Source organism: Pleurodeles waltl, chromosome 2_1, assembly GCF_031143425.1.
Source record: "Pleurodeles waltl isolate 20211129_DDA chromosome 2_1, aPleWal1.hap1.20221129, whole genome shotgun sequence".
Lineage (NCBI taxonomy): Eukaryota > Metazoa > Chordata > Amphibia > Caudata > Salamandridae > Pleurodeles > Pleurodeles waltl.
The window spans coordinates 1,953,299-1,976,790 of NC_090438.1; the positions used below are offsets into that span (position 1 = coordinate 1,953,299).

General features: G+C 44.7%; 1 long non-coding RNA gene across 2 annotated transcripts in view; it reads right to left on the reverse strand.

Annotated features, from left to right (window-relative positions):
- LOC138257828 (uncharacterized) overlaps positions 1–19,694 on the reverse strand; it is a 271,578-nt gene extending 251,884 nt beyond the window's left edge. For both annotated transcript variants that reach the window (XR_011198399.1, XR_011198398.1), the window contains exon 1: positions 19,592–19,694. This is a non-coding gene — a long non-coding RNA (uncharacterized lncRNA). The remainder of the gene's footprint in view (positions 1–19,591) is intronic.
- Positions 19,695–23,492: the final 3,798 nt, after the last annotated feature.

The window sequence follows — 23,492 nt, forward strand, 5'->3', positions numbered from 1 at the left end:
GCAATGGAAATTTCAGACAGACAGCATCGAATGGCAATAGATAGATGCTATCCGACGTTGCCTATCTCTTCCCTTGATAAAAGAAAAGATTTTGAGGAAGATTCCTTAATGTCCCACTTATTGAAATTGCCTCCGCCCTATGTACAAGGTGCTAATGCACCCCCGATGTTACAGCCTGTTCAGCCGCCAGTTGTGCTTCCGCCTGCTCCAGCTTTTCCACATTTGCCTCCTCAAGTATTGCCTATGCCAGCTTTGCCTTTAACTCCTTTGCCTTCTGCTCCTTTGGCAATTCCTAATGCTCCTTTAGTTAATTCACCTAATACCTTGTCCCCTATCCTTATGTCAAATTCTCCATCTACGCGTAAGCGATTTACCGATACTGTCTCTGGTCTCTTATCACCTTTCTTTGAAGCTTTAAACGTGTCTCCAGCTTTTTCTCGAAGACAGTCTCGTAGTCAATTCCCAGACTCCGAAGAGCGAGAAAAATTGGACTCACTTGCTTGTAGATGGATCAAGAAGGGTCCCCAATATAGTACGTCTGATATTATGTCCACCTTTCTGCAATGGAATGCACCTACGCAGAGATATGTTTTTAAAGTTATGTGCGATACTCTCGCTAAAGAATGGGAGGATATGAATTTGGGTTCGGTCCCACAGGATCTGTTAGATGTTCAGGCTGACTTTGACAAAGGACTTATTGTGGGTCCTAAGGTTGAAAACGCTGTCAGAACACTTATTTCTTTCAGATCCCTATTGTTCTCACAGACTTTTCCTGATTCTGATCCTTCAGTTAGGACAGCACTGAAAAACTATCCCATGAGAGAGGTTTCTCCAATATGGAAGGAAGAAGTTGCAGCAGCAGGTGCTAATCCAGCTATTCCTGCGCATTTTCAGCGCATATGGATACATGTCCCCTGGAAAAGGTCTGAAGTTTTAGCACTTAAACAGTCACTACCAGATTCACGCAAAAATCCTGCTGGTTACTATAAAGAGTTGTCGCAAACAGTTGATGCATGTACTATGAATCTAGCAGATATTGACATGTTGATGGGAAATGTAGTTCCACAGACAATATGGGCTAAAATTCGTAGAGAGGATCACGCTCAAGAATTAGGCGGCGATTGGAACGCTATTATTGCCGCAGATAGAGGTCAAGTAGGTGGTGCAAAGCCCGACGCTTTGATCTCAGAACTCCCTGGTAGGATTATTACATTAATGAAAACAATGATGCCTGCTTTGAGAGTTAATTGGGATAAGCTAGCAGCATGTAAACAAAAGAAAGATGAAAGTGTTTCCGATTTCTTTACCCGATTCGAGGAGACATTCATTGATCACAGTGGTCAAGATATGGCTACAGAAGGGGGACAGCGATTATTTGTGGATAAGTTCGTATATAACTTGCTTCCTGAACTATCACACAAGCTAAAAGACTCCGAGAGTTCATGGGCAGTTTCTTCTTCCGCCCAGATATTGGCTACTGCACAATATTATGAAAATAGAGACAAAGAAGAAAGGGAAAAACAAGAGAAAAAGACGAAAGAATTAAAAACTAAAGTTCTCTTGCAACAGGCTTATCCTCCTCGTTATGTTCAGCCTCAGTTTCAACAGCCTCCGCAGTTTCAGAGGTTGTATCAAAAGCCTGAACCATTCATTCCAAGACCTTTGCTAGGTCCCAATCAATGTGCTTATTGTAGGGAGGAAGGTCATTTTAAGAACAGTTGTCCGGCATTGTTGCAGCGTAATGGAGCAACATCTGCTTCACGAGGTCGTGGTGGTCTTCAGTCAGCAAATAGAGGTAGAGGTCGAGGTGTGTTAACCCAAGGGCAGCGTTCTTTTGTTCCTCCAAATTCCGGAAATTACTTTGACCAGCAAAATGTTAGGTCTACACAGTATTACAGTGAGGATCAGTATATTGAAGGAGGGAATGAAAGTCTTCATTTTGAATAGGACAGCCATGGACAAAGTAAGGGGGTTACGTCAATTCCAGTGGATCAGAATGGACCTTATGTTAATGTCACTACAATGGGTGTTTCAGAGCCATTTCTTTTAGATACTGGTGCCATGAGAAGCTCTATCATTCATTCTAAACTCCCTGGCGCACCTTTGTCTGGCTTAACGAATGTATCTGTAGGATTTTCTGGCGCCCCTGTTCGCAATCCAGTTTCTTGCCCTTTGCCTGTTTCAATAGGCCCTTATGATTTAGAAGCTCCGCTTCTTCTGACGAATGGTTGTGGTGAAAATCTGTTGGGTTTAGATCTATTAAAAAGAATGCATGCTACGATATATTGTTCACCTTCTGGTGTATACCTCACTCTAGGACAGAAAATGACTAGTCCAATGTACTTATCAAAAGATCAATTCCCACCTGAATTGCTTTCTCTTCCCGAAACGCTTTGGGCTACGGGTCCGAATGACGTTGGTTGTCTCGAGATCCCACCTTATGTTGTTACTCTTAAGCCCAATGCTGAAATGCCACGTATTCCGCAATACAGAATCTCTACTGAAGGTGAGAAAGCACTTCTGGAAATTGTCCATGATTTGATTCAGAAGGGTGTGGTTGAGGAAACGAGAGGAAATACATGTAACAGTCCTGTTCTTCCGATTCTTAAACGCACTGATCCTTCTCAGCCTCCTGTTTATCGTTTTGTAATTGATCTTCGGGAGGTAAACAAGATTGTCGTACCGCAGTTTCCTGTAGTCCCAGATATCACTGCTCTGTTGACGATGATACCTTCTACAGCGACTTGGTTTTCAGTTATCGATTTAAAGAATGCTTTCTTTAGTATTCCCATCGCCGAAGAGAGTAGAGATATTTTTGGTTTTTCCCTCGGAGGCCGAACCTTCCGGTTTAAACGCGCACCTCAAGGTTATTGTGAAAGTCCCTCTGTTTACAGTCAAGCTCTAAAATGTCATCTTGATGCTTTTTCCTTACCGTCCGGTGCCGCTCTCATTCAGTACATGGATGACTTATTAGTTGCCGCTGATTCAGAGGAGATTTGCAAAAACGTGACCGTTGCACTGTTGCGTCATTTGTTTGATCTAAATCACAAGGTTTCTCCTTCTAAATTACAATACGTCTGTCGCGAGGTGACTTATTTGGGTCATCTCTTGTCAAAGGAGGGACGACGATTGACCCCCGAACGAATTCAGGCAATTGCACAAATGTCAGTGCCATCCACACAAAGAGAGGTACGTGCCTTTTTGGGCATTACTTCTTATTGTAGACAGTGGATTCCGAGTTTCTCTTTATTGGCTAAACCGCTGTTGGCGCTAACTTTAAAAGATACGCCTCAGCCTCTTCCGTGGACTGACGAGTGTCAGAAGAGTTTTACTGATTTGCGTATTGCTTTGTGTTCTGCTCCTGTATTGAGTACTCCTGATTACAGTAAGCCCTTTACGCTCTATGTCCACGAAAGAGAGGGTTGTGCATTGTCAGTCTTAACGCAGCGTTTTGGAGATCAACAGCGACCATGCGCATATTTCTCAGCTACGTTAGATCCAGTAGCTAAAGCATTGCCTAGTTGTCTTAAGGCGACAGCGGCAGCAGCAATTTCTATTCGACAGTCTGCTGGAGTAGTGCTAGATAATACTCTCATTGTTATGGTGCCACATGCAGTGGATATTTTACTAAATAGGACAAAAACGCAGCATCTTACGAGTGCTCGGTTGTCCGGATATGAGCTGACGCTTTTGGCTAGTCACATACACATCAAACGATGTAATACCCTGAATCCAGCTACTTTGTTGCCTCTTCCAGAAGAGAGAGATGTTTCTGAACAGCATGATTGTTTTCTCCGTACTGAAGAAGAGACTAAGGGTAGAATTGACCTAAAAGACACGCCATTAGTGAATCCAGATGGAACACTATGGGTAGATGGTTCTTGTTTCAAGCTCCCGAATGGAGATACAGTCTCAGCCTACGCTATTACCACTTTGCATACGATTGTGGAGACAGCACGCATTAGACATAATTCAGCTCAGGCAGCTGAATTGATAGCCTTAACTAGAGCGTGTGTGTTATCCAAAGGAAAAAGAGTAAACGTGTACACTGATAGCCAATACGCTTTTGGTGTAGCGTTTAACTTTGGGCGCTTATGGAAGGAAAGAGGATTCTTTACTTCCCATGGTACTAAGATACAACATGGTCAATTAGTGACTGAACTTCTTGAGTCACTTACAATGCCTACTCAGATAGCGATCGTGAAGTGTAGTGCACACAAAAAGATTGTGGACGATGTTGGTCGAGGAAATGCATTTGCAGATGAGGTAGCGAAAAAGACAGCCAGAGACAACACAAGTCGAATGTATGTTGCAGGTCCCGCAAACTGCGTAAGAGAAAAGGGAATGTGTGAAGATACAGTAGAGAGTGTGAAATCAATTCAAGGAGAGGCTACGGAGAATGAGTTGAGAAAGTGGAAGGAAAGTACAGGAATGTTAGATGAGATGGGATGTTGGGTTGAATTATCAGAACATCAACGTTGGCTGTTACCAGATGCTTATGTACTACCTGTAGTTACTATGGCACATGGTCCAGCTCACCTAAGTGCAAAAGGAATATGTAAACTTCTGGCTCCAGTGTGGCAAAATGAGGGAATCCCAAAGTGTGCAAATAATGTAGTAAAACATTGTATTGTTTGCTTGATGTACAATCCGGGAAAGGGAACCCCAACTCCAGCAGGTCATTTTGCTCCTCCGACATATCCATTTGAGGTGTTGCAGATCGATTATATTCACATGGAACGATGCAACAACCTCAAATATGTTCTGGTGGTAGTATGTGCTTTTTCTAGATGGGTAGAAGCCTACCCTCTGAAGGACAATACTGCTTTATCAACTGCCAAAATACTTTTGAAAGAATTCTTCCCTAGGTTTGGTTTGCCGCGCATTGTCTGGAGTGACAATGGGAGCGAATTTGTGGGTCAAGTCATGCAAAAAGTTTGTGCCGGTCTTGGCATAAAACAGAAGTTCCACGCAGCGAATCACCCACAGTCGGCTGGTTTAGTAGAATGCTACAATGGAACCTTGAAGCTTAAAATTGCTAAGGTGCAAGCTAGCACAGGACTTAATTGGCCTGATGCTTTACCATTGGCTCTTCTGTCCACCAGAACAGCAGTACACTCTCGTTTGGGGCTTAGCCCTTACGAAGTGATATTTGGTCGCCCAGCTAATGTATGGGGAGTTCCTCGCCCTAAGAAATACTCAGACTTGCCATACCCGATGTTGATTGACTACTTGCATGACCTTACAACTAAATTGCGTGTTCTTCATCAACAGGTTCAGAGTGCTCTACCAGAGGCTTCCACAGACCCAGGTCATTCCATCCGACCCGGTGACTGGGTCTGCACGAAAAATTTCCAACGACAGAGAAATTTGGAGCCCAGATGGAGAGAGCCACGCCTGGTTCTTTTGACCACAAGAACAGCAGTTAAAGTCGAAGGAAAGAAAAACTGGGTGCATGCCGTGCACTGCAAGAAAGTGCCTTCGCCTTTGCCTTTCGATCAGTGGGTCCGTAGAGGCATCAGTGACTCTGAAAGTGAGAAAGTTCCGCAATTTGTACCATTCAGTGATGCGCGTCTAATTGGAACACTTTCTGAGAAAGAGGACGACGACATCCTTCAAGAAGCAATACCATCGCATCGTCGCTTGAACACGACAAATCCAGGAACATTGTTTCAAAACCAGACTGCCTCTGGACAGGAACGCTATAATTTGAGACCAAGACCAAAGAACTTGTAACTTTCTCTCCTATGTAGTACTCTATCCCGGTTGCAGGGTCACGGTAGGAGTCTTAGTCACGACCTGAGTAAGTGGCAATAGGCCTGCAGGACCTCACAGTGTCATAGGACGGTAGATAATCGTGACTACAGTGATTGAGGAAGATTGCCGTGAGCATCCACTTAGAAAGATGGAGGCTACATTAAATAAAAGAGAAAGTAAAAATGTAAAGAATAATTGTAAAGAAATATGTAGTCGTTGTAGTATTGCTCTATGCGTCATTATATTGTCGTGTATTCTTTTGGCATCTGTAAACTGGATCATTATTACTCTGCAGCAAAAAGTTGTCTCTTCTCCTACCTCTACATCTTCTTCTACTATCTCTCCGCACCTATTTCACACTCTTCCCCAGCATGAACTCATCAGAAGAACTGAATACTTTAACAATTCCTTCGTCCAGTTGTTACATCAACATCAGTTAGTGATCAATACAACTGACTGTTGGGTGTGTGGACTCATACCACATACGGTAGAAAAAGGAATGCCATATTTAGTTCTTCCATTCTCCTATGAAGGTTCCGCTTGGGCTTATTTTGTCATTTTCAATAATGCATATCAAAGTAAAATTAAACAACCTGTCAGTTCACATAGTGTTGGTTCAGATTTCAGTCATAGTTTATTGATAAAGGGAATGGTAGCTATGGCTAAAATCATGGAAAAAAAGTGAAGCTTCCATAGATGAAAGAAAAGCATATACCAATTGGAACATAACTGATTACATTTCCAGCCTCAATGATAAGATTGAGCAAGGAAAATCTCCTCCGATACGGGTCATACCCCAACAAGGAAATTTCTGTCTGCAAATAAATGGAAGAACTCCAAACACCGGACAAAGAGAAAGTTTATGTTCCCATACATATGTTTATTCAGCCCTGAATTCACCGCCGTTAGTACCATCTCAAGGTACATACTTCGTTTGCCACGATAGGGCTTATACATGGTTGCCAGCTGATTTTTCTGGTACTTGTTATATAGCCTTTCTTCTTCCCCCTACATACACCGCTCCTGCGAACCATCATAAAAATAGATATGGCAGAGGGATTGTGGATTCGAAAGACACAGCAGGACAAGAGGGAGGAGATTTCCTCAAAGGATTTCTTCCCTTCTGGGGTCCAATGGCCAACAGCAGAAATATAAGGCAATTGGTTCGTGTCGTAGAAACCACCATAGACATCACTGTAGGAGCTTTAAGTAACATTACAGCTGAACTACAGGCTGATCGTCTTATGACCTTGCAGAACCGTGTTGCCTTAGACTTTGTTCTTGCGGACCGTGGTGGAGTATGCAAATTGATCGGATCAAGTTGCTGTATTTTCATACCTAATGACGCTCCGACAGTATACCAAGCTATCTCTAAGTTACACATAATCTCCGAGTCGATTCATCAGGACGAAGGAGATTGGTCCTTTTCAGAGTGGTTTTGGGGATTACTGTCCAAATGGGGTTGGAAGGTATTGACATTCTTTGGAGTAATTTTAGCTTTTATATTCTCTTGTTGTCTTTGTATGCACTGCGGTCCTGCCATCTGCAACCTATGTGCTACTGCATGTATTCCCAAACCCAAGTCACAAAGAACAGAGAATATCAAAATGATGGTACAGCAACAGCTTGATGACCTCATGGCCATAGACATCGACTCAGATTAACATGAGTTTATGTATCTTGCCTGAGTTCTGGCAAAAGGAGGGTCTGAGGAAATTCGATTTTTAATACGATCGTATCGACCCGCCATTTTGTGGCCCGCCGCCATTTTATGTTGCCTTCACTCAGGCAGCACAGCGAACGAAGTCCATTCTGCCTTTTCTGCTTATTCTGCAACATGGTGTTCAAAACAGTCTTCTGCCTCTATCTTTACAAGGCTGGTATTAAGGTCTGACCGAGTACACTAATCCCTGTCTGGTTTTCTAATCCTTGTTTCAACTATCTGTAGGCTCACACTATTCTCCGCCGATCTTATCTTATCGTCTGGCCTTCGCTGTCCTTTGCTAGTATTCTCTCATTTCACAACTGTCCTCCAAACGCAAACAAACTTATCGCACCACATGCAACTTCGTTGTGGATCGGTTAATGAATTAGTTCAAGGGAGGGGTGACAAACACAGCTGGAGGGGAGGCAACCTTAAGTCACTTGATACTTTGTTCTGTCTTGTTTTCCGACATTTCTATTGGCTCTGTTCTATCTTTACATTATTCTTACTGGCTCCTTTCTATGTGTTCTGGGAGTGTATGTAGTTAATAAATGTTTTTATACGGTATATAAGATTGTGCGCCACAAAGTAAAGTGGCAGTCTCCTGAGAACATACCTTGTGTACTTCTTGGACAACTGTACTAGCTGCAGCTAATAAAATCTGATCTTTTACGCCTGACAGAGTGTCCCGTGTCTCTGTTAGTTGAGGCAGGTGAATCCAAGGAGATTTTAGGCGTACCCTGCGCCGCCAGGCCCAAAAGGTTCTGGTTCTTCAAGCCCACTGCCTTTGAGGGACATCCTGTACAACACAGGCCCTCTCAAGTGCAGCAAACCACTTGTTAATGTCATCCCCCTCCTTATAAGGGGGAACTATCTTGTGCAGATTCCTGGAATCATGCTCTTTTACAGGATGACTATGGGGAATACTGCTGCTGCCACCATGGGTATCTAAACCCAACTTCTGTCTTTCCTTCTCTAGTTCTAAGGACTGTCGATCCAAATCCAGCTGTTGCTTTTTAAGCTTCAGTCTGGTTTGTTCCACTCTCAACTTGTTGAGTTCCCTTTCTAACATTCTGTCATCAGGGTTGGTGGGAGGGACATTCTTAGATACAGAAGAATGATGAGAATGAACAGAAGGAGACCTGTCCCTTACAGAAGTCACCCTTGGCTAACATAAACATCACTTCTACTGTGGTGAGAATGAATGCTCTTGCTATGATGTGAGACAACACTATTTGTATGGTGTGGCTCTTCATCATTACCAATTATGCTAGACTGTCTAGTAATGGGCAGGCTGGGAACTTCCTTTCCTGAATCTTTTCCTGAGGGAGTCCCTGGATCAGATTGGTAACCATTTGCTACTTTTTCAACAGATGTGGCCCCTTTGGCCTTATCTTGTTCTCTAAGCATATTAAGCAATAATTCCAAGGAAGGATTCTTCCCTACACTCAAACCTCTCTCTATGCAGAGACTCCTTGCTCCTTTCCAGCTAAGGTGATCATATGCAATTGTGGACAGATCAACATTTTGGCCTGTGCCAGACATTTTTAGAGAGAGTTAAAGTGATAGAAAAAGAGAAAAAAGTTTTCAGAACTTTTTAGAAAGACAGAAAAAAAACTTTTTAAACTTTTAAGAACTTTTTGAAAGTTTAGAAGTACTTTTCAGCACTTTAGAAAACAGTGAAAAGAGGAAATGCAAAACTTTTTAGCTATGTGTACACACACTGAACTTGTTTTGTATATTTTTCTCTTATGAAAAGTACAATGACAAGAGTGGTAAGTAGTCTCAAAGCACTTATCCCACCGCTGCACAACCAATGTAGGAGGCTGGACTGGCTTGTAGTGAGTACCAAGGGGTACTTGCACCTTGCACCAGGCCCAGGTATCCCTTATTAGTGTATAGGGTGTCTAGCAGCTTAGGCTGATAGATAATGGTAGCTTAGCAGAGCAGCTTAGGCTGAACTAGGAGACGTGTGAAGCTACTACAGTACCACAAGTGTCACTTGCACAATATCATAAGAAAACACAATACACAGTTATACTAAAAATAAAGGTACTTTATTTTTATGACAATATGCCAAAGTATCTCAAAGTGTATCCTCAGAGTGAGGATAACAAATATACACAAGTTATATGTACACAGTACTAAAAATATGCAGTATAGTCTTAGAAAACAGTGCAAACAATGTATAGTTACAATAGGATGCAATGGAGACACATAGGGATAGGGGCAACACAAACCATATACTCCAAAAGTGGAATGCGAACCACGAATGGACCCCAAACCTATGTGACCTTGTAGAGGGTCGCTGGGACTATTAGAAAATAGTGAGGGTTAGAAAAATAGCCCACCCCAAGACCCTGAAAAGTGAATGCAAAGTGCACTAAAGTTCCCCAAATGACAAAGAAGTCGTGATAGAGGAATAATGCAGGAAAGACACAAACCAGCAATGCAACAACAATGGATTTCCAGTTGAGGGTACCTGTGGAACAAGGGGACCAAGTCCAAAAGTCACAAGCAAGTCGGAGATGGGCAGATGCCCAGGAAATGCCAGCTGTGGGTGCAAAGAAGCTTCTACTGGACAGAAGAAGCTGAGGATTCTGCAGGAACGAAAAGGGCTAGAGACTTCCCCTTTGGTGGATAGATCCAACTTGCCGTGGAAAGTCGTGCAGAAGTGTTTTCCCGACGAAAGAATGGCAACAAGCCTTGCTAGCTGCAAATCGTGCGGTCAGCGTTTTTGGATGCTGCTGTGGCCCAGGAGGGACCAGGAGGTCGCAAGTTGGACCAGGAGGTAAAGGGGACGTCAAGCAATAGAACGAGCTCTCTTAGCAGCAGATAGCACCCAGAGAAGTGCCAGAAACAGGCACTACAAGGATGTGTGAAATGGTGCTCACCCAAAGTTACACAAAGGAGTTCCACGTCGCCGGAGACCAACTTAGAAAGTCGTGCAATGCAGGTTAGAATGCCGTGGACCCAGGCTTGGCTGTGCACAGAGGATTTCTGCCGGAAGTGCACAGGGGCGGGAGTAGTTGCAAAAGTCGAGGTTACCAACAATGCAGTCTGGCGTGGGGAGGGAAGGACTTACCTCCACCAAACTTGGACTGAAGAGTCACTGGACTGTGGGAGTCACTTGGACAGAGTTGCTGGATTCAAGGGACCTCGCTCGTCGTGCTGAGAGGAGCCCCAAGGGACCGGTAATGCAGCTTTTTGGTGCCTGCGGTTGCAGGGGGAAGATTCCGTCGACCCACGGGAGATTTCTTCGGAGCTTCTAGTGCAGAGAGGAGGCAGACTACCCCCACAGCATGCACCACCAGGAAAACAGTCGAGAAGGCGCCAGGATCAGCGTTACAGAGTTGCAGTAGTCGTCTTTGCTACTATGTTGCAGCTTTGCAGGCTTCCAGCACGGTCAGCAGGCGATTCCTTGGCAGAAGGTGAAGAGAGAGATGCAGAGGAACTCTGATGAGCTCTTGCATTCGTTATCTAAAGTTTCCCCAGAGACAGAGACCCTAAATAGCCAGAAAAGAGGGTTTGGCTACCTAGGGGAGAGGATAGGCTAGCAACACCTGAAGGAGCCTATCAGAAGGAGTCTCTGACGTCACCTGGTGGCACTGGCCACTCAGAGCAGTCCAGTGTGCCAGCAGCACCTCTGTTTCCAAGATGGCAGAGGTCTGGAGCACACTGGAGGAGCTCTGGACACCTCCCAGGGGAGGTGCAGATCAGGGGAGTGGTCACTCCCCTTTCCTTTGTCCAGTTTCGCGCCAGAGCAGGGCTAAGGGGTCCCTGAACCGGTGTAGACTGGCTTATGCAGAAATGGGCACCAAAAGTGCCCATGAAAGCATTTCCAGAGGCTGGGGGAGGCAGCTCCTCCCCTGCCTTCACACCATTTTCCAAAGGGAGAGGGTGTAACACCCTCTCTCAGAGGAAGTCCTTTGTTCTGCCATCCTGGGACAAGCCTGGCTTGACCCCAGGAGGGCAGAAACCTGTCTGAGCGGTTGGCAGTAGCAGCAGATGCAGTGAAACCCCAGGAAAGGCAGTTTGGCAGTACCAGGGTCTGTGCTACAGACCACTGGGATCATGGGATTGTGCCAACTATGCCAGGATGGCATAGAGGGGGCAATTCCATTATCATAGACATGTTACATGGCCATATTCGGAGTTACCATTGTGAAGCTACATATAGGTAGTGACGTATAGGTAGTGCACGCGTGTAATGTGTCCCCGCACTCACAAAGTCCGGGGAATTGGCCCTGAACAATGTGGGGGCATCTTGGCTAGTGCCAGGGTGCCCTCACACTAAGTAACTTTGCACCTAACCTTTACCAGGTAAAGGTTAGACATATAGGTGACTTATAAGTTACTTAAGTGCAGTGTAAAATGGCTGTGAAATAACGTGGACGTTATTTCACTCAGGCTGCAGTGGCAGGCCTGTGTAAGAATTGTCAGAGCTCCCTATGGGTGGCAAAAGAAATGCTGCAGCCCATAGGGATCTCCTGGAACCCCAATACCCTGGGTACCTCAGTACCATATACTAGGGAATTATAAGGGTGTTCCAATAGCCAATGTAAATTGGTAAAATTGGTCACTAGCCTGTTAGTGACAATTTGAAAGAAATGAGAGAGCATAACCACTGAGGTTCTGATTAGCAGAGCCTCAGTGAGACAGTTAGTCACTACACAGTTAACACATTCAGGCACACTTATGAGCACTGGGGCCCTGGATACCAGGGTCCCAGTGACACATACAACTAAAACAACATATGTACAGTGAAAAATGGGGGTAACATGCCAGGCAAGATGGTACTTTCCTACAGGGAGTCACTTGGACAGAGTTGCTGAGTTCAAGGGACCTCGCTCGTTGTGCTGAGAGGAGACCCAGAGGACCGGTAATGTAGTTCTTTGGTGCCTGCGGTTGCAGGGGGAAGATTCTGTCGACCCACGGGAGATTTCTTCGGAGCTTCTAGTGCAGAGAGGAGGCAGACTACCCCCACAAAATGCACCACCAGGAAAACAGTCGAGAAGGCGGCTGGATCAGCTTTACAGTGTCGCAGTAGTCGTCTTTGCTACTTTGTTGAAGTTTTGCAGGCTTCCAGCGCGGTCAGCAGTCGATTCCTCGGCAGAAGGTGAAGAGAGAGATGCAGAGGAACTCTGATGAGCTCTTGCATTTGTTATCTAAGGAATTCCCCAAAGCAGAGACCCTAAATAGCCAGAAAAGAGGGTTTTGCTACTTATTAGAGAGTATAGGCTAGCAACACCTGAAGGAGCCTATCAGAAGGAGTCTCTGACGTCACCTGCTGGCCCTGGCCACTCAGAGCAGTCCAGTGTGCCAGCAGCACCTCTGTTTCCAAGATGGCAGAGGTCTTGATCACACTGGAGGAGCTCTGGGCACCTCCCAGGGGAGGTGCAGTTCAGGGGAGTGGTCACTCCCCTTTCCTTTGTCCAGTTTCGCGCCAGAGCAGGGCTGAGGGGTCCCTGAACCGGTGTAGACTGGCTTATGCAGAAATGGGCACCATCTGTGCCCAAGAAAGCATTTCCAGAGGCTGGGGGAGGCTACTCCTCCCCTGCCTTAACACCTTTTTCCAAAGGGAGAGGGTGTAACACCCTCTCTCTGAGGAAGTCCTTTGTTCTGCCATCCTGGGCCAGGCCTGGCTGGACCCCAGGAGGGCAGAAACCTGTCTGAGGGGTTGGCAGCAGCAGCAGCTGCAGTGAAACCCCTGAAAAGGCAGTTTGGCAGTACCCGCTTCTGTGCTAGAGACCCGTGGGATCATGGGATTGTGCCGACAATGCCAGGATGGCATAGAGGGGGCAATTCCATGATCATAGACATGTTACATGGCCATATTCGGAATTACCATTGTGAAGCTACACATAGGTAGTGACCTATGTGTAGTGCACGCGTGTAATGGTGTCCCCGCACTCACAAAGTCCGGGGAATTTGCCCTGAACAATGTGGGGGCACCTTGGCTAGTGCCAGGGTGCCCACACACTAAGTAACTTAGCACCCAACTTTTACCAGGTAAAGGTTAGACATATAGGTGACTTATAAGTTACTTAAGTGCAGTGGTAAGTGGCTGTGAAATAACTTGGAAGTTATTTCACTCAGGCTGCAGTGGCAGGCCTGTGTAAGAATTGTCAGTGCTCCCTATGGGTGGCAAAAGAATTGCTGCAGCCCATAGGGATCTCCTGGAACCCCAATACCCTGGGTACCTCAGTACCATATACTAGGGAATTATAAGGGTGTTCAAGTATACCAATGTGAATTGGTGAAATTGGTCACTAGCTTGTTAGTTGCAATTTGGAAAGAAATGAGAGAGCATAACCACTGAGGTTCTGATTAGCAGAGCCTCAGTGAGACAGTTAGGCACCACACAGGGAACACATACATATAGGTCACAAACTTATGAGCACTGGGGTCCTGGCTAGCAGGGTCCCAGTGACACATAACAAACATACTGAAAACATAGGGTTTTTACTATGAGCACTGGGTCCTGGCTAGCAGGATCCCAGTGAGACAGTGAAAACACCCTGACATACACTCACAAACAGGCCAAAAGTGGGGGTAACAAGGCTAGAAAGACGCTACTTTCTCACAGCTGTAGAGTGGAGTGGCATCCAGTGGAGTGGCTTACAGTGGAGTGTTGTAGAGAGGAGTGCCATACAGTGGGATAGAGTAAAGTGGCGTGGCATACAGTACAATGACATAAAGTGGAATAGCGTACAGTGGAGTAGCATCCAGTGGAGTGGCATACAGTGGAGTGACATAGACTGGAGTGGCATACAGTGGCTTGCCTACAGTGTAATAGCATAGAGTTGCATAGAATGGAGTCTCATACAGTGAGAGGCATAGAGTGGAGCTGTGTAGAAAGGCCTAGCATAGAGTGGAGTGCTGCAGAGTGGAGTGGCATCCAGTGTAGTGGCTTACAGTGGAGTGTGTAGAGTAGAGTGGCATACAGTGGGATAGAGTAAAGTGGAGTAGAATACAGTACAATGACATAAAGTGGAATAGAGTACAGTGGAGTGGCATCCAATGGAGCAACATAGACTGGAGTGGCATATAGGGGCTTGCATTCAGTGCAATAGCGTGGAGTGGAGTGGTGTACAATGGAGTCTCATACAGTGGAGAGGTATAGAGTGGAACAGTGTAGAATGGGATAGCACACAGTGGAGTGCTGTAGAGTGGAGTGGCATCCAGTGGAGTGGCATACAGTGTAATAGCGTGGAGTGGTGTAGAATGGAGCCTCAAACAGTGGAGTGTTGTAGAGTGGAGCGGTGTAGAATGGGATAGCATACAGTGTAGTGGCTACAGTGGCATGTCATATGGATGTATATAAAAGTTAGTAGCAATCTAGATTATGGGGAGCAGAGTAAAGTAAAACAGCGAAATGCACTTCTCCAGATTCACCAATCAGTGCAGGGCCACATATGGTGGCGTTGCCGTCTTTTGTAACTCTGACTTAAGTATTGCGTTGACATGGGACACCATGAGTGACACAAGGGACGGCAATCCGATAATACAGCTAGGCATTAGTTATATTTTGGCTCATGGTATACCATGATATCTTTGCAGTATACCGTAGTACATGGTGATGACAAATCAGTATATAATTGGGTAATGGCTGTTTTTTTAGAATGAAAAGGCAGCCATATTTTTCTTTTACTACTCTGTGGCTGTGTTCAGTGTTAGGGCCTTAGATTTAGGTAAGTTGAAGGTCCCTAACTATTACCACTTTATCAAAGTGGTAATAAGTATGGAAATATATTTATATTTTTAATATATTTTCAAATAAGTTTACAGCTATGTAACACAAAACTTTCACAAAATTTAGTGAAGTTCAAATGCTTTATAACTGAAAAATAATTACCCTACTTAACTACAGTATCCAAAAAGCATAATCTATGCACCATAATGTATAATGCTTCCAAATTTCATGTAAATCCATTCAGCCATTTTCGTGCTAAGTCAAATGCAATAGTCTATGGAAAATGCATTGGTGGAAAAACTCATTTTGGGACCCCTTTTATCTTTGCATCCCCCTACGACTCACCACAAAAGTTTACATCATCGCACAATGTAGAGAATGCTATAGGTCCGGAAAGTTTTGTGGTGATTTGTCAAATAGGGGGAAGATATTAGGGAGTTTTTATCCAAGTCATTCCTATATTTGGGAATATCTTTTGGAAATTCTAACTATAACTTCAGAGTGGCAATCAGATTTACTGTGATGTCTTCCTTTTTATCTATTGTATTTGTTATGTATTTGTTTATTGGCTTACATAATGATGTGACCATGAATGTGTTTTTTAGTTATTTATGTACTAATTCTGAAACTTTATGTATGCAGTCTAGTTTATTATTTGGGCTTCCATGCAACTTTAGTAGGATTGTATCACATATGGAGCTCAACATCAATGAAAAACAAAAATACAAGTATTATTTTTTTCCTAATGATGAATTATCATGTTCTCCATATAGTAGTTTGTGTAGCTCACTGCTAGGTCGCCTTTCCCTTTTGTTGCACAGAGTATATAGGGAAGATGTTTTTTGTTTGGTTTGTTGGGCACAGTTTTATTTTGTGAGTCAGAGAATATGCAAAGAAAACGTATGTAGATTATGATGTATTCTATTCATTTATAGATCTCCATAATATGCCCATACGTGGGTCATTCAGTTGTTATGTAGTAAATCTGAATGTTTGCATATGCCGTCTGGTTTACTCTTTGGGTTTCCTTGCTCCATTTCCTTAAGTGTGGAACATATAAGGCCAAGGTGAGTGAAAGGCAAGCATTGGTTTTGTTATAAAAATTGAGATTATTATCTTTCCTAGTGGCTAATTATTGTGTCCTTAAATAGTAGCTAGTGTGCCTCACTGCTAGGGCAATGTTCCATTTGTTAGTCTGGGGTGCATAAGAAAGATGGGTTTTGTTTGGCTTGTGGGGCCAGTTTTAATTTGTGAGCCAGAGTGCATGCAAAGAAAGTGTATGTAGCTAAGGACGTATTCTATTTGTTATGTATTTGTTTATAAGTTTCCATTAGCATGTGACCGTAAATGGGTCTTTTCAGCTGTACTAGTCTGAAACTTCACATTTGCAGTATAGTTTATTTTTTGTCTCCTTGCTACTTTTAGTAGCATTGTGCTACAGGATATCACTGGGTTGTTGGCCCTTGTAACTTCTCTCAGTTGGGAATTTCAATCATGGAAAAAACCTGCTCTGCTGTAATCAGGCATCGAAGCGCACCCGACATACTACGTGTCTCAGATGGACCCTAATGATGAAGCATGCCACCAACTAGTGAGTGTTTGGGACATCACAGAAGTAAGAGACTTGGTTGCATGCTCACTTCTTGTCTAGGAAAAAACTACCAAGTCTCGATATGTTAAAAAACTAGACACCCAGGGGAGTACCGGATTGCGTGACTTTCGTGGTCCCAAATAGGTTTTCTGACAATGCTCTGCAAGCCTCAAAAGGTGACTAAAATCAAAAATTGTTCATGAATTTCTGTGCCATGTTCTTCCACAAACAGAAATAAGCCACACATTTCCTACTACGCAGCATTCTCCTTGGTTTCCAGATAAAACTGATACCTCCTTTGTGTGGGTGCCCACAGCAGTCACCCTAAAAATGTATTTAAAAAAACCTGCCCCTTTGGACCCTCCGTGGTTCCCCCTCAATTTTTACATGTTTTGGCCTTTCCTTGTCAAAGGCAGTTGGGCCAACCCCACAAGTGAGGTATCATTTTTATCAGGGTAATGCTAAGTGGTAAGAAATTTGTGAGTCCCCTCAAATTCCTGCATTTTCCATCACAGGAATGTGAAGAAAATGTGTTTTTTAGACACATTTTGAGGTTTGCACGGGAGTCTGGGTAAGAAACTGTGGTGAGAGACACAAATGTTACCCCATCATTAATTCCACTACGTCTACTTTTCAAAAATTTACAGGTTTGCTAGGTGTCCCTATGTGCTCTCAGAGCTAGAGTCCAAAATCCACAGCTAGGCACATCGCAAAAAAGAAGTCAGTTTTTGGTGGAAAAATGTGATGTGTCTACGTTGCGTTTTGGGCCGTTTCCTGTCATGGGCACTAGGTCGACCCACATAAGTGAGGTACCATTTTTATCAGGAGACTTGGGGAAATGCTGTGTGGAAGGTAGTTTATGGTTCCCCTCATATTTCAGAACTTTGCTTCACAGAAATTATATAAAAATGTGTTCTTAGATATATCTGGAGGTTTGCAAGGGATTTTGGGTAAGAAAATGTGTTGACAGCGACCCAAGTCACCCCATCTTGTATTTGTCTAGGTGTGTGGACTTCGAAAATGTACATTTTTGCTAGGTTTCCTTAGGTACCGGCTAAGTTAGTGCCCAAAATCCACAGCTATGGACATTGCAAAAAAAACAGGCCCATTTTCAGTGGAAATATGTGATGTGTCCACGTTCTGTTTTGGGCAATTTCCTGTCGTGCCTAGCCACAAGTGAGGTACCATTTTTATTGGGAGGCTTTAGGGAATTCTGGGTGGACGAAAGTTTTGGTTACCCTCAGATTCAGAACTTTCCATCACAGAAATGTGAGGAAAATGTGTTTTCTATACAAATGTTGAGGTTTTAAAAAATGTACAGGTTTGCTAGGTTTCCTTAGGTGCTGGCTGAGCTAGATCCCAAAATCCACAGCTAGGCACTTTGCAAAAAAAGCTTCAGCTTTCAGTGGAAAAATGTGATGGGTTCACATTGCATTTTGGGACGTTTCCTGTCCCGGGCACAAGGCTTACCCAAACAAGTGAGGTACAATTTTTATCGGGAGACTTGGGGGTACACGGAAAAGCAGAATAAGTGTTATTACCAATTCTCTTTCTCTACATTTGTGCCTTCCAAATGTAAGACAGTGTGTAAAAAAGAAGTCACTTTGCTAGTATGGGTGCTCACAAATTCAGAGATGTGCAAATAACCACTGCTTTAAACTCCATATCTCATGCCCATTTAGGAAATACATAGGTTTCCTTGATACCCATTTTCATTTTTTATATTTTACTAATTGGATTGCTGTATTCACACAATACAACCCATTGCAAGGTGTAGCTCATTTATTGGCCAGAAGAGTCCACGGACGTAACTGTGTATTGCTTTTGAAAATCTGCCATAGTTCAGAAAGTTATAGATGAAAACATAGACAGAAATGGCTGGTTTTTAATCTCAATTTCTATATTATTTAATTTCAATTTTTACTTTTTTATAAGAAAACCTTGAAGGTTCTACACACCCCTTGCTAGATTTGGAACTTTGTCTATTTTTCAGAAATATATAGCTTTCTGGGATCCACCATTGGTTTCACACCCATTTCTGTCACTAACTGGAAGGAGGCTGAAAGCATAAAAAATAGGAAAATGGGGTATGTCCCAGTAAAATGCCAAAACTGTGTTGAAAATGTTTGTTTTCTGATTCTAGTCTGGCTGTTGCCGAAGGGTGGGTATGTGGTGATTTAAGCGCCACAAACCCTTTATTTATGCCATTTCCAGGGAAAAGAAACAGATGTTGTTGCCAGTTTTTCCTCAAAAACCCAAAGTTTAGCTGTAATTAGGTACGTTCTCGGTCCTCTACAAGGGAATCCACAAAGCCTGGAGAACTTTAGAATCCCCAGGATGTTGGAAAAAAGGACACACATTTGGAATAACAAAGGTATGGGGGCCTCAACACAAACTACATCAAATAGCCCAAAAAAAGACAGCACGTATGGGGAAAGCTTAGCAGTGTAGGGATTAAACCATATGTATCGAGTGTGATGTGCATAGCCATAGGGTCAACACTCGAAGGTATGTTTAATCCATTGTTTTACAGAATCTATCATTTCAAATGATTATTCCATCCCAGGAGAATGATGTTTTATTAGGGTGCTTCTGAAATACTCAGTGCACCTACAGCAATGATCCAATTCCAAGAGGGAGTTGGACCTCTACAGTTGTTCATCCCTTTTAGTGGTGTGAGGACTGTCCCCAGCCCGCTGCATGTTTTATTCTGCTTGGGGGCTCTCTACGACCAACGCTTTCACAGACATCACAGAGTCCAGGAGGTTATTTATTTAAAGAGAGGCACATTTAGAACCATGTCTTCTGACCCCCATTCTGTGAGCATAAGAATTACACTTACCAAGGGAGCACAGGACTGCCACCAACAGGAAGGAGAGAGCTATCTTCATGGCTGAGAGACGGCTGAGTATTGAGATTTAATCTACAAAAGGTCCGATCTCAAGGTGTCTTTCTACGCTCAGAGCTCCCACATTTATGCTGGAAGCCGTCTGTCCCTCCCCTCTCAGCAGATCTGATGACAGGTCCTGAGGCAGCTCTACCAGTTTGGTTCTTGGCAGGAGGATGAGTCAATGTTGACTAAACAGGTGACTGTTTCCCCCATCTTCTGTCTCGTGCTCCTTGCAACTGGAGGAGATACAAACTGCAATTGGCATCTTTCTGTTTGATGTCCGTAAGGGCAGAGCACGCAAGACCTGGACATCATTCACTATTAATGTCCTGAAAAGTGGAACAGGATCTAGAACAGGCCCTGACATTGTAGGTAAGAAACATTAAAGGGCTATACATGTATGCTGTGTGTGTGCATGTGTGAGATAGATTTTGTGTAAAAGAGCCAGTTTATGTGTGAGTATATATGTTCATATCTGGAATCATGTGTGTGTGTGTTGTGTGTCTGACTGAAAGTGAAAGTGAGTAAGTATAAGTGATTCACAGTAAGAGTGAGTGAGTGAAAATGAATTAGGTAGGGTAGCAGTGAGTGTGAGAAACTGAGTGAAAAGGAACTAGAGCAGGTGAGTACTAATGAGTGAGTGAAACTGAATGTTAGTGAATGAGTATGAGTAAGTGAATGTGAATGTGAATGATCATGGGTGAGAATGTGTTGTTATGCTGGAAAGTCTGCCTCTCAGCCTGAAATGCTTCTTGGATCATAGAATGACCCTTGGCAAAGTGTTGGCACTGGAATACTGGAGGCACTACTTGCACATGGGATATGTAGGAGGCTGGACTGGCTTGTAGTGAGTACCAAGGGGTACTTGCACCTTGCACCAGGCCCAGTTATCCCTTATTAGTGTATAGGGTGTCTAGCAGCTTAGGCTGATAGATAATTGTAGCTTAGCAGAGCAGCTTAGGCTGAACTAGGAGACGTGTGAAGCTACTACAGTCCCACTTAGTGTCATATGCACAATATCATAAGAAAACACAATACACAGTTATACTAAAAATAAAGGTACTTTATTTTTATGACAATATGCCAAAGTATCTTAGAGTGTACCCTCAGTGGGAGGATAGGAAATATACACAAGATATATATACACAATAGCAAAAATATGCAGTATAGTCTTAGAAAACAGTGCAAACAATGTATAGTTACAATAGGATGCAATGGGGAAACATAGGGATAGGGGCAACACAAACCATATACTCCAGAAGTGGAATGCGAACCACGAATGGACCCCAAACCTATGTGACCTTGTAGAGGATCGCTGGGACTATTAGAAAATAGTGAGAGTTAGAAAAATAACCCTCCCCAAGACCCTGAAAAGTGAGTGCAAAGTGCACTAAAGTTCTCCTAAGGACAAAAGAGTCGTGTTAGAGGAATAATGCAGGAAAGACACAAACCAGCAATGCAACAACTGTGGATTTCCAATCTAGGGTACCTGTGGAACAAGGGGACCAAGTCCAAAAGTCACAAGCAAGTCGTAGATGGGCAGATGCCCAGGAAATGCCAGCTACGGGTGCAAAGAAGCTTCGACTGGACAGAAGAAGCTGAGGTTTTTGCAGGAACGAAAAGGGCTAGAGACTTCCCCTTTGGTGGACGGATCCCTCTTGCCCTGGAGAGTCGTCCAAAAGTGTTTTGCCGCCGGAAGGACGCCAACAAGCCTTGCTACACGCAAATCATGCGTTTGGCGTTTTTGGACGCTGCTGGGGCCCAGGAGGGACCAGGAGGTCGCAAACTGGACCTAAAGAGAGAGGGGACGTCGAGCAAGACAAAGAGCCCTCACCGAAGCAGGTAGCACCCGGAGAAGTGCCAGAAACAGGCACTAGGAGGATGTGTGAAACGGTGCTCGCCGAAGTTGCACAAATGAGTCCCACATCGCCGGAGACCAACTTAGAAAGTCGTGCAATGCAGGTTAGAGTGCCGTGGACCCAGGCTTGGCTGTGCACGAAGGATTTCCGCCGGAAGTGCACAGGGGCCGGAGTAGCTGCAAAGTCGCGGTTCCCAGCAATGCAGCCCAGCGAGGTGAGGCAAGGACTTACCTCCACCAAATTTGGGCTGAAGAGTCACTGGACTGGGGGGGTCACTTGGACAGAGTCGCTGGATTCGAGGGACCTCGCTCGTCGTGCTGAGAGGAGACCCAAGGGACCGGTGATGCAGCTTTTTGGTGCCTGCGGTTGCAGGGGGAAGATTCCGTCGACCCACGGGAGATTTCTTCGGAGCTTCTGGTGCAGAGAGGAGGCAGGCTACCCCCACAGCATGCACAAGCAGGAAAACAGTCGAGAAGGCGGCAGGATCAGCGTTACAGAGTTGCAGTAGTCGTCTTTGCTACTATGTTGCAGGTTTGCAGGCTTCCAGCGCGGTCAGCGGTCGTTTCCTTATCAGAAGGTGAAGAGAGAGATGCAGAGGAACTCGGCTGAGCTCATGCATTCGTTATCTAAAGTTTCCCCAGAGACAGAGACCCTAAATAGCCAGAAAAGAGGGTTTGGCTACCTAGGAGAGAGGAAAGGCTACTAACACCTGAAGGAGCCTATCAGCAGGAGTCTCTGACGTCACCTGGTGGCACTGGCCACTCAGAGCATTCCAGTGTGCCAGCAGCACCTCTGTTTCCAAGATGGCAGAGGTCTGGAGCACACTGGAGGAGCTCTGGACACCTCCCAGGGGAGGTGCAGGTCAGGGGAGTGGTCACTCCCCTTTCCTTTGTCCTGTTTCGCGCCAGAGCAGGGGCTAAGGGGTCCCTGAACCGGTGTAGACTGGCTTATGCAGAATTGGGCACATCTGTGCCCAACAAAGCATTTCCAGAGGCTGGGGGAGGCTACTCCTCCCCTGCCTTCACACCATTTTCCAAAGGGAGAGGGTGTCACACCCTCTCTCAGAGGAAGTTCTTTGTTCTGCCATCCTGGGCCAGGCCTGGCTGGACCCCAGGAGGGCAGCTGCCTGTCTGAGGGGTTGGCAGCAGCAGCAGCTGCAGTGAAACCCCAGGAAGGGCAGTCTGGCAGTACCAGGGTCTGTGCTACAGACCACTGGGATCATGGAATTGTATAAACAATGCCAGGATGGCATAGAGGGGGCAATTCCATGATCATAGACATGTTACATGGCCATATTCGGAGTTACCATGGTGAAGCTACATATAGGTAGTGACCTATATGTAGTGCACGCGTGTAATGGTGTCCCCGCACTCACAAAGTTCAGTGAATTGGCTCTGAACAATGTGGGGGCACCTTGGCTAGTGCCAGGGTGCCCTCACACTAAGTAACTTTGCACCTAACCTTTACCAGGTAAAGGTTAGACATATAGGTGACTTATAAGTTACTTAAGTGCAGTGTAAAATGGCTGTGAAATAACGTGGACGTTATTTCACTCCGGCTGCAGTGGCAGGCCTGTGTAAGAATTGTCAGAGCTCCCTATGGGTGGCAAAAGAAATGCTGCAGCCCATAGGGATCTCCTGGAACCCCAATACCCTGGGTACCTCAGTACCATATACTAGGGAATTATAAGGGTGTTCCAGTAAGCCAATGTAAATTGGTAAAATTGGTCACTAGCCTGTTAGTGACAATTTGAAAGTAATGAGAGAGCATAACCACTGAGGTTCTGGTTAGCAGAGCCTCAGTGAGACAGTTAGGCACCACACAGGGAACATATACATGCACACCTATGAGCACTGGGGCCCTGTGTGACAGGGCCCCAGTGACACATACATATAGGCCACAACCTTATGAGCACTGGGGCCCTGACTAGCAGGGTCCCAGTGACACATAACAAACATACTGAAAACATAGTGTTTTCACTATGAGCACTGGGG